Source organism: Pinus tabuliformis, chromosome 4_1, assembly GCF_031772625.1.
Source record: "Pinus tabuliformis cultivar Carrire ecotype Pingquan chromosome 4_1, CPIR1, whole genome shotgun sequence".
Taxonomy (NCBI): Eukaryota; Viridiplantae; Streptophyta; class Pinopsida; order Pinales; family Pinaceae; genus Pinus; species Pinus tabuliformis.
The window spans coordinates 174,496,740-174,507,726 of NC_142303.1; positions in this window are offsets into that span (position 1 = coordinate 174,496,740).

Consider the following 10,987-nt stretch of genomic DNA (forward strand, 5'->3'; position numbering starts at 1 on the left):
TGACCCAATGGAACCTAATATGATGATGACAACCCTCTGAATGATGATAAACTCAGCTGAATGGTGACATAGACCGACATTTGGGCAAACCCTAGACCTAATGCCTAGTGACCAAATTTTGCTTGAAGACTCACTGAAATGACAAAATTTGACCTTGACACTTCAAAATCACTTTGTAAGAGCATATTTGATCACTGGAGGAAGGCTGGAAAGACTGACACTAACATTGGCTCCAATGGGGATGGTAGCTCCTTGGAGGTGCCAAGAACCGTAGACATCTGGGAGAGCAGACCAGTGCTTGCAACCATTGGGCGATGGAGTCAAAAACTCAAGCTGAAATGCATGACTGAAAACTGACACAAACTAACTTAACAACAAGATTAAAAATTGACTCATAAAGGACTCATGACTCAACTAACAACTTGACTCAATACTTAAACACAATCGACCAACTAAAAATGATGCTCAAAGTGGAGCTTATTCAACACAACCTACTCTAACAGTTTCATTCATCACATGATCAAGTGAAATGAAACAACCAATGTAACCAAGCAAGTATCCCATCTGTTGTTTGAATTTTCCACAAGTGCTTGCTTATGAACAACAAAAGAGAATTGCTGGATGGCAACTCCCATGACAACTTAGAAACAGATCCGTGGAATGATATGAATTCTCTATCTGCCTCCAAAAACACTGCATAAGGATCTTGAAATTCAAGCACACTGGAACTTAGCTCATCGAATGGATTACTTATCTTTTCCTCATACCATGAATGCAAACTTTGATCTGAGCCTTGTGACGAGACCTCTGCTGAAAATGACAAAGAAACTGACTGCTGGATCAAATTCATATCAGCACATGTTTCAAGCTCACATGTGGTCAATGGAGAAAGACTTTGACTGCAAACCTCATCCAAAACATCAGCTATTGGATCATGAAAAACTTGAAAAGACCGCTGCAATGTATCCATTGAAAATGTATGACATCCTTCTAGCTGTTCATCTTTTTCTTGAGAAGTTTTACAAAGATTCTGCCTTATAAACTGAAATGCTTCGAAAGAAAAGGGTATAGAATCTTCCGGCATCATCAAATCATCTATTTCGGCTGCCATACCTTCATCTGTAATCTGCCCTTCAAGTTCATTTGGTGGCTGCAAATCTGATGCTACAGGCTGCTCAAGCATTTTGTTATTTGTCTCGTCCTCAACATTAACACTGAGAGATTGTTGATTTGTTATAGGATGTCCATTTAAAGATTTACTATACAACCTACCCTTCAAAAACTGAAATGATTCGAAACAAAAAGGCAGGGAACCTTCTTGTATCATTTGATCAAATATGTCAACTTCCATGCCTTCATCTGCAATTTGAAAACCAATGGCATTTGGGGGCTGCAAATCTGAATATGAGAAGTCTTGAACAAGGTTTTTATTGCCTTCAAGATGGTCTAGATCAAGACTTGTTGACAGCTGATTCCTAATTTCATGGAAGTTGTCTCTGATGAACTGAAATGAATCAAAAAAAAGAGGCAAAGATCCTTCACTTACTTCAAAATTTGCTGCACTTTCCTCGTCACTGTCATAGCTGATATGTGATGGCTGAACATTGTATTCAAGCTGCTGAAAATGAACTTTTTCCTCCCACAAACTAGCTGCTGGTTTGTCTGCAAGATTAGCGTTTGTTTGGAGAACATAATAATCATCATACTGATCATAATGAGGCAAGTCATCATCAAACATACACATCATATCAACAGCTCTCTCTTCTTCACAATGATCTATAAAACAATCACTACGACAACTAGGGTAAGAAACAAAATGTTTTGGATCAGCAACTTGTTCTTCTTCAATCAGCGCGCCATGAACATCATAATCATTCCTTGAGTTGATCTTGTCCATCATCTTTTCCACTGCACTTACCAAAATGTCAAGCTTTACCTCTAGAGATGTTGATTCGGCCGGATCTATGTTTTTCATCTCTTCTTCCTTCATCCTTGCCCTTCGGATCAGCAGATGTGCCTCTACATTCACTGCACTGTTTTGCATCTCATGAAGTGTTGCAATATCCCTTTCTCTCAACTGAAACTCCATCTCCGGATCAAAGGCACCCGGATAGTGTAAGAGAGCAGATCTAGGAGTAGGCCTTATATCAACTGGCAGCGAATAATAAACTTGATTAAATCTGGCCGAAAACTGTTGTACTGTATCCCCTGGCAATCTTTTCAGCTGGTTATACTCTTCTACAATCAAGAAAAGGTTCTGCCCGATCATCCACCTATCGAGAAAAACTTTGACGAACTGCTAGAAATCTGAGATGCTCGCATCAGGCAGGGTTTTGAACCAACTCTTCACTTCAGCTTGCAAAGAAAGAGCAAAAAGCCTAATACTGACATCTTCATCATCAACTTCAAAAAGATCTAGAAAATTCTCAAAATTCTGGACATGTTGCTCAGCGTTGACATTCTTGCATTCACCATCAAACATCGGCAAGTATAGATCATAGTTTTTGGGGAAAGCATGAAGAACAGAAGGTAAAACAAGAGGTTTATACCGATCTGGAATTTTACAAGGTATAGGGGTATGTACAGCAGGTATAGGTTCATCACAAAATTCGGAAAAAGGATCTTGATCAAGCTCAAAAGCATGCAAATCTTTGGTATTCACAATCTTCAAAGGGAAAGAATCAACGGCAGGCCGAGGATCTTTTCTCAAGCATAATATACTTTGCAAAGCCTTCTTGACATTCTTGGGAAAAGAGAAGAAATAATTTATGACAAAGAACAAAATGTCTTGGATGAAATTCCAACTTGAGTACCTGATCTTGCCATGTTCTCCTTTCATGTTTATGCTAGTCGGGATCATCCTCCAGTGGAGTCTTTGGATCTGATCTTCAAAACTGATTTAGAGTCGCCAGGTGAATGATTTCAGCCTGTCAAGTGTCTGATCATTGTTCACCATCAACAATCAGATCTGAACTTGATACATGTACTGGGGTAAAATGAAAATGAAGTGTTGTATTCACAAGCTCACGGAGATTGACTGAAGCAGCGTTTATCTACTAACGCTGATGTAAAACAAGAGCGTTTTCGAAGGCTACTTGGCGTAACTTCAGGCTCCGTCTAAGACTTATGAAACAAACACATCAACCCACAAACAAGTTTGTTCTCCCCAGTATGGTCGCCAATATGTTAGCGCTTGAGATTTCACCCTAGGCTGAGGAAGGTAAACCTTCAAGGCAACATCAAACCATTTCACCTCGTAGCTAGCCCTACGGGGTATGAGAAGGCTCTCTCCGGTCAAGCTCGGTAGATCTTTCAATAGGATGAGCTGACCCAATTAGGAACACTGATATTAGGCTAGTAAACTGATAAGGAGGGTTGATTTAAAGTTTTTGGGGTTTTTGGTGGCAATTGGAGGGAGTGCAATTCAGGGTGCGGGGATTGGGCTCAGTTTTTGCAGGGGGATCTTTGGGGCAAGGTAGGAGTGAGTGCTAATGCCTTAATCTGAGATGGATGATCAGGAATGATAGAGGAGGAGCTAAAGAGGGAAAACAACAACTTTGAATCCTCTTTAGACAGTGGAAAACATAGATATTGAACAAAATTAAAAGCTGAGCATGGCATGCATGAATTCAAACTTTATCACTTCATCTGTTCAATTAGCAGCAAAGAAAGAGATGGAACACATAAACACACTTAAAATAACATGTAAAGAACACACCATCAACACAACAATCCACAAGAATCCACAATGATGTCTGCAAAACCCTGGCCTTCCTTTTCCTCAAATTGCAGAGATACAAGTAAAATATACAATAGAGCTTCTCCCTCAAAAGTCCAACCATGAAAATGAGCAAGAGAAGGCATAATATAGACCATATAACTCCTTTCCCCACCTCTAGGGGTCAAGCTCAGCTTCCTAGGAGCAGTTTGAACTAATTCTAAACTTAGCACTAGATAATAGGCAGTCAAAACAACTTGCCTCTAAAACTTAGCTAACTCATCCATGCATTAAATATTCACTATTTACATCAAGGAAGCTTCTAGAAGGGTTAAGAGAGATTAAATCTATCAATGTGCCATGAAAATTATCCATACATCCATCATTTACAAGTACAAATGATCAACCAAGGTAAAAAACAGAGTTTGCAGGCTTGAAAAGTCAAAACTGGCAATTTTAGCTCGAGTGGTCGCGACCCCTGCTCGAGTGGTCGCGCCCCTTTGCAGCACTTTTTGAGTGGGTTCCAGTTGTCCAAATCAAGTGCAAGATGGCTCATTGGAAATCTCTGTGTGTCTACTTTCCATCCCAAGTGGAATTTCTGGATTTGGAGTTGATTTGACCCCTCAAAAGTCAATTCTCCCAAGGTCACTTTCTGCAACTCAAAAAGTGGGCAGAAAGTCAAAGTTTTGATGTATTTTGAGCTTTTGGAGGCCCAAATCTCAAAATCAAGTTGACCCCAAGTATAGGTAATTCTAGTTTTTGCATGCCCTTTCCAAAAATGTCAACTTTTTGTGATTCTGAGCAGTCCTCCCGAGTGGTCGCGAGCGGGGTGAGACCACTCCAATGGCCAAAACCTGTAAATTGCACAAAAAATTCACAAATGACAAAATTTTCTCCAAATTTCTTGAAATTTGAGTTGGGAGTCCCCAATCAAGTACCATGCTCAGTCAAAGAGGATTTGGCCAAAGTTTGGAGTGGATCGGGCATTTTCCTTCGTTTTTGTGCTTTGGCCAACCGTCCTTGGAGCACCTTCATTCTCGCCGGTATTTTTGACATTTCTCTCAAACCATGACACCTGTGTAAAAAGTGAAGGAGGTTTTTCTTCTTTGGCATGTTTTGGACAAAAACCTCTCTCAGTTTTCCAAAATTCATCTTTTATTTCTCTAAAACATCATTTGAGTGCAACTTGTCCCGATGTGTGAAACAAGGGATTTTGTCGAAATGAAGCGAAATGAAGGGGATAGGGGGCTTCCAAATTCTTGGGGAAATTTTTGGGAGTGGGGAGGGATGTTAGGAAGCAGGGGAAAGTGGAATCTCAGATATTGAGTGAGGGGAAGGGGTCGAAAAGGATAAAACACAGGTCAAACCTAGAAAATTGCCAGGTTGTAGCTAAAAACTAGGGTTTGTGGAAAAATGAGGAATTTGGCGGATCTGAGTGTTGGGAAGTGTTTGATAAGGTATTTTAAGGATAGGGGAGGGTGTATGAACATCAGGAAACAAGTTTTTCCGGTGACTTGACCATCCAAGAGAAATTGGCTTCAAAACCCTAGGAGAGGGAAATGAACTTGCCAAAGCACAACTGAAGCATGAACAAGGTGTACAATGACCCAATGGAACCTAATATGATGATGAAATCCCTCTGAATGATGATAAACTCAGCTGAATGGTGACATAGACCGACATTTGGGCAAACCCTAGACCTAATGCCTAGTGACCAAATTTTGCTTGAAGACTCACTGAAATGACAAAATTTGACCTTGACACTTCAAAATCACTTTGTAAGAGCATATTTGATCACTGGAGGAAGACTAGAAAGACTGACACTAACAGATCCTATAGCAGAAGAAGAAGTAGAGACCATCCCATCTGAAGATATGGCTGATAATAGAGGAGAAGATGAGAGAATAGAAGGTGCCTTCCCCATCCGAGAAACCAATGGAGACATGAAGATGAAAAACATTAGCCCCTCTGCTCTGCCTCACTTCCATGGACTGACTACTGAAATTCATGATACCTTCCTGTTTGAGTTTGTTGTCCTTTGTAGAACCTATGACTATACTGAAGATGAGCAGAAGCTAAAACTCTTCCCTTCAACTCTTAAGGATGCAGCATTACGTTGGTTCATGGGCTTACCTGGGAATAGTATCACCACTTGGGCTCAGATGCAGCAAGCTTTCAATACCAAGTACCGGGACTACTGTAGGTCCAAGGAAACCAAGGGAGAAATCTTTCGGATGTCCATGGGAAATGATGAGTCCTTAGAGGATTATGAGGAGAGGTTCAAACTTAGCTATAAGCGGTCCAGGTGCACACTTGACCCTGAATCCCTCAAGTTGGTCCTTCTCCGAGGAGTCCCTGAAGACCTTTTAGATACCCTTCACATGTTAGCTAGGGGAGATATTTACCAGCTGCCTTATGAGGACATCAAGACTGTGTTCAGAAACCACTCTAGGGCAGCCCGAAAACAAGGTAGAGGAAACCTTCTCTCAGCTGGTATTCCTTTCTCCAAGCATGAGTTTGCAAATCAATTAGAAGATCTTAAGAGTGAGGTGAGACAGACCATCGCCATGCAACTGGACACATTCAGGGTCCAGCAAAAGAAGGAAGAAGCTGAGAGGGCCTTGGCTATCTTCTGCCCTAGATGTACAAGGAGACACCCTAAGAACGAATGCCCATTGCATTCGGTTGAAGTGTGCTTCGTTTGTGAGGAGGACCACCCCACAAATCAATTTCCATCCTTACCTGGGCTTAAAGCTATGTACCAAGGGACAGAAGCTCCCACTGAACCTCTCTATTTCCTCAACCAAAGGAGGCCACAAGGACCTAGACCTTACCAGCAGGGGATGCAAGGGGCACCCCAAGCTTACTACAACCCCAACCAATCGACTCCTATGCCTTCTTGGGGCCCCCCTGCTCATCCTTCCTGGTCTATGCCTCCTCCCTGGTCTTATCCACCTCAGTACCCTACTCAACCCACTACTCATTCATATCATTCACATGCCCAGCCACAGCCTCCGTCCAGCAGCCCGATCATCATTGAAGATGCCCCTACTTCGCCCAAGGAAAGGTCCCCCTCGAGGATATCAGTCACCTATGAGAGGGGGAGCCCGAAGAAAACTACGTGGCAAGGAAAGTTAGACCAATTGACTGAAAAGCTCGGCTACAGGATGTTGAAGATGCTCTACAGGAAACCTTAGCCAGGCTTAAAGAAACTGAGAGAATGGAAGGAAAAGCACCCTTATCACCACCAAGGGAGGGTGAAGTAGAGCCACCAAAGGAAGTGGAGAAAGAGCATATACCAGAGCCCAGCCCTCAGCCAAGTCTGAGTTCATATTACAACTTTTTAGAGGCTGGCAAGATTATACCTCAGAAATTTACTGTGCCACTGTTTTTTGCATTAGAGGAAGAAAGAGTCCGTACACACATGTGGATGAAAATAGACAAGTCAAAGGGTGTGGCGGACATAGGTCCCTTACAGGAGCAGCTCAAGGAGGCCAGAAGTGAATTGTCCATGGCCAAACACGTGGCAAATTGCCAACTCGTGTTCCTACAGGAAGAAAACCAGAAGCTGAGATTGCAGCTACAAGAGCTGAGGGCAGGGACAGGTACATCCTCCAAGGACACCACAGAGGAACAGCAAGGCAAAAAGGAACTGAACACCGGTCTTGGGGAGCCAACCACACTTCTATAGGAAGCAGAACAGCAAGCACAAATCGAGGTGCAAGCTCTCAGAGAACAGCTGCAGCAGAAAGAGGCACAATTGGCCTGCATGGCCAGCTGGGCCATGGATGTTATCCAATGCAGACATCCAACCAAATCCTATGGCTTGTACTTGAAAGACCAATGGCTGCAATTCCAAATCAATACCTTGGCGCAAAGAGGTATCTCTCAGCTCCAAGACCCGCAGCAATTCACTGAAGTTTGCAGTACTAGCTCATCAGAGGATAGGGCCAAATTAGCGGAGTTCTACCTCCATAATCTGGCCCTGCCTAATGTAGTTTCATGGGATCCCAATATGGCCTTGGGAGATATGCAATTATTGGCATTTGCCTCATGGCTGAACCATGAGGACAAAAGAGCAGCAGAAGCCAAAGAAATCATGAACTGAGAGCTGAACGAGCCATTACTCATCAGACCAGAACCAGGGGATCCAGTTGCACTAATCTCGGCACACCAACATTTGTCCACTGACCCTCAAGCTTCATTAAGATATATGGATCAACAGGCCCAAGCCATAACTCATTTTGAGGACATGGAGAGACTGTTAGGAGACAACGCTGTCCAAGCATGCATACGCAGATGGAATACATTGGCACACAATCTAAAAATCCGAGAGTACCATACCCCAACTCGGATGAGAGAAGCTCTGGTACGGGTAGCCCTCTATAAGAAATCCATGCAAAACCTCCAGGCCAGCTGGATTGGCCTTAAACTCAGCCCACCACTGCTGCTAGGATTGATGGAAGGCAGCATAGAGAAGGATGATAATGAACAGTGGGAAGAGGTAAACAGAAGGGCTGGGTTTCATATCAGCAAGGAGGACACTACTACAAAGGCTTGGGATGTAAGGGTAGCAGTAAAGGCAATGAAGGATGAAGAGTTGGACTAGTTGCTCAAGGATGAGCAAATATTTTAGCTGGGGGGTGATGATGAGCCCCAATTTTTGGTAACAATTTGCGCTCATTTGGCCTACTTACCTTGCTCAACCCTTCATTTTTTATCACTTATGCATCATTTCTTAGTATATTCGTGTTATTTGTAGGAAGAAGGGCAGTCATTATGCCTATGTGGCTAATACATGATGATTTCAGGTTTTTTGACATTAAATGGAGCAAAGACCACGCAAATGAAGACAAGGAGACAGCCAAGGTGGCATTGTGGGTTTATAGGGAGGTTGTCCACAGCCTTGAATGACCTTCCTTGTGATCTCCACCCCAACTCCGAGCTCCAACAGCTATCACCACCGAGCTAGAAGGCAGCCAACGGATTCTACAGGAACATCAGTTTACTTTTAGTTGGACAGCCAAGCCCCACTAATTGAGGAGGCCAGCTTGGCCCTCATCATGTATAAATATTGAGGTTGTAGCCTTCGATGAGACTCTTGAACTTTTGTTGTAGATTTTGAATCACGAGTTGTAGCTCTGTTTTTGCTCTTTGTAAGCCAATTTTGGCATGTTGTTAGACTCATGATTATGATCTTGTAATAAAAGGCAGGCAGATTTGGATTCAATTATGAGTTCTTAGAGGAGCTATAGCTCTCAGGTTAGGGCCCAACCTGAGAGCAATAGACCTCCTTTTCTTTGTATTGTTACTTGTCTTTCTTTTATCATTGCATTTATTTCCTTTACATGCACTTGGAAAACACAGTTTGCTGAGTTGACTGTTTCGGTTTGGTTATGTAGGTTAGTTTCATGAATGCAGTTGTTTCAGTAGTTTAGAATTAGCGTAGTGAGATTGAAGTTACGTTGAGTTCAAAAAAGGTTGAATGCATGCTCACTTTCACCTCTGTTTGGGGACCGGAAGTGTAGACCGTGCCAACTGCCAAAAATAATGTTTTAACATATGCATGCAAGTATTGATGTAATGTTTTCGGTTGAAGAATTGTCCATGCGATTATATCTTGAGTAATGACTCTTTGGTTCAGCATCATGCACGGTTTCCCTTCAACTTACATTGTTGTTCTTTGATTCCTAATAAAACAGTTAGAATAGGTTGGTGAACTTTCGTATTACATGCAAGATAAGGGTGATTTGTTTCATTTACACTACGCAGCACCACTTCATCGTGTTCTTATCCTTCTGAACCGTGCCTAAGCCACCTACTCATCCTCTGTTCAGCTCATTTGCCTTCCAACCCTTCTACTGTCCACGTTGCTCAATCTTTTTGACCTTCCACTACTACTACTCCCCTCTAGACCAACCAGCTTTACACACACCTTCCCCATCTCATCTCTCCATCCCTGAGCCATCTCAAGCTCCTCTTTCATCTTACCCATCCATCCATACAGCTCCTTCACTCCTCCATCATCCAAAACTCCGACTGCAAAACATCCTGTAGAAGTTAGCAGACTTCCTGTAGAAATCCCGAGCTTCCTGTAGGATCCCTTGCAGACATCCTGTAGAAGCCTGCGAACACGGTTGCCAAGCACCTAAACGTTGGGAAATTCTGTGGAATGATGTGAAGGATCCCCTGGAACCTCTCAGAGTCCTCCTGACCTTTCCCAAGTCTTCCTCCCCTTTGAACTACCCCTGTGCAGTCAAGACCCAGTAAGAAGCACAATCATAATAACTCCACCCACTTGAGCAAAAATACAAAAACGTGTTGTCTTCAATGGAAGTAGTTTAAATTCATGCATCTCATCTCACTAGAAGAAATGGCATCATTTCTAGAAGTTGCATCCCCACCATTGCATCATAAGGATTAAGCTAGTCAGATTAGGGTTTACTAGGGTTTCCATGTTTGGTTGGCTTTCAGTTCATTCTTGCAAAGTAGGTTAATTTCCTCTGAGATAGCCTTCGTGCATCACTTAGAAAGCTTCTTCTGAGAACATATAGAAGTTGGCTTGAGCCCTAGCGGACTTGTGCCAGCTGACCAAGTGACAGCTGCGACAAGAGCTAGTACTTGTGCATACAGCACCATCGCTTCCAAGTTTGTTACGAACTACCGGGTTGATAAAATTAGAGAAGGAAGCTCCAGGAGTTGTAGCATTATTGCTACAATACTGGAGCTCACCACATTGCTTGTAAGAAGACTAGTGATGCAACACATATAGCTAACCTATTTTTTATAGAAATTGTAAGATTACATGGATTGCCTATAAGTATTGTGTCTGATAGAGATACAAAGTTTGTAGGACATTTCTGGAGAACTATTTGGAAAAAAATAGGAGCTAACCTCAGTTTTAGTTCATCATCCCACCCTCAAATAGATGGACAGACCGAAGTAGTAAACAGGAGCTTGGGAAACATATTGAGAAGTTTAGTGTATCAAAATCCTAAGTAGTGGGATTCAGCACTAGCTCAGCTTGAATTTGCTTATAATGACACTCCAAACCGAAGTACTGGAATGAGTCCATTTCAGGTTGTTTTTGGAATGAATCCAAGAGGTATGTATGAGCTCAGAAATTTGGGTAAACAGGAGACAAGAAGCGCAAAAGCTGAAGAGTTTGCAAAACAGATGCAAAGACTATAAGAATATGTCAAAGGCAGATTGCAGGAAAGTAGTGGTAAATACAAACAGAGAGTGGATATGAAAAGAAGATAGAAAGAA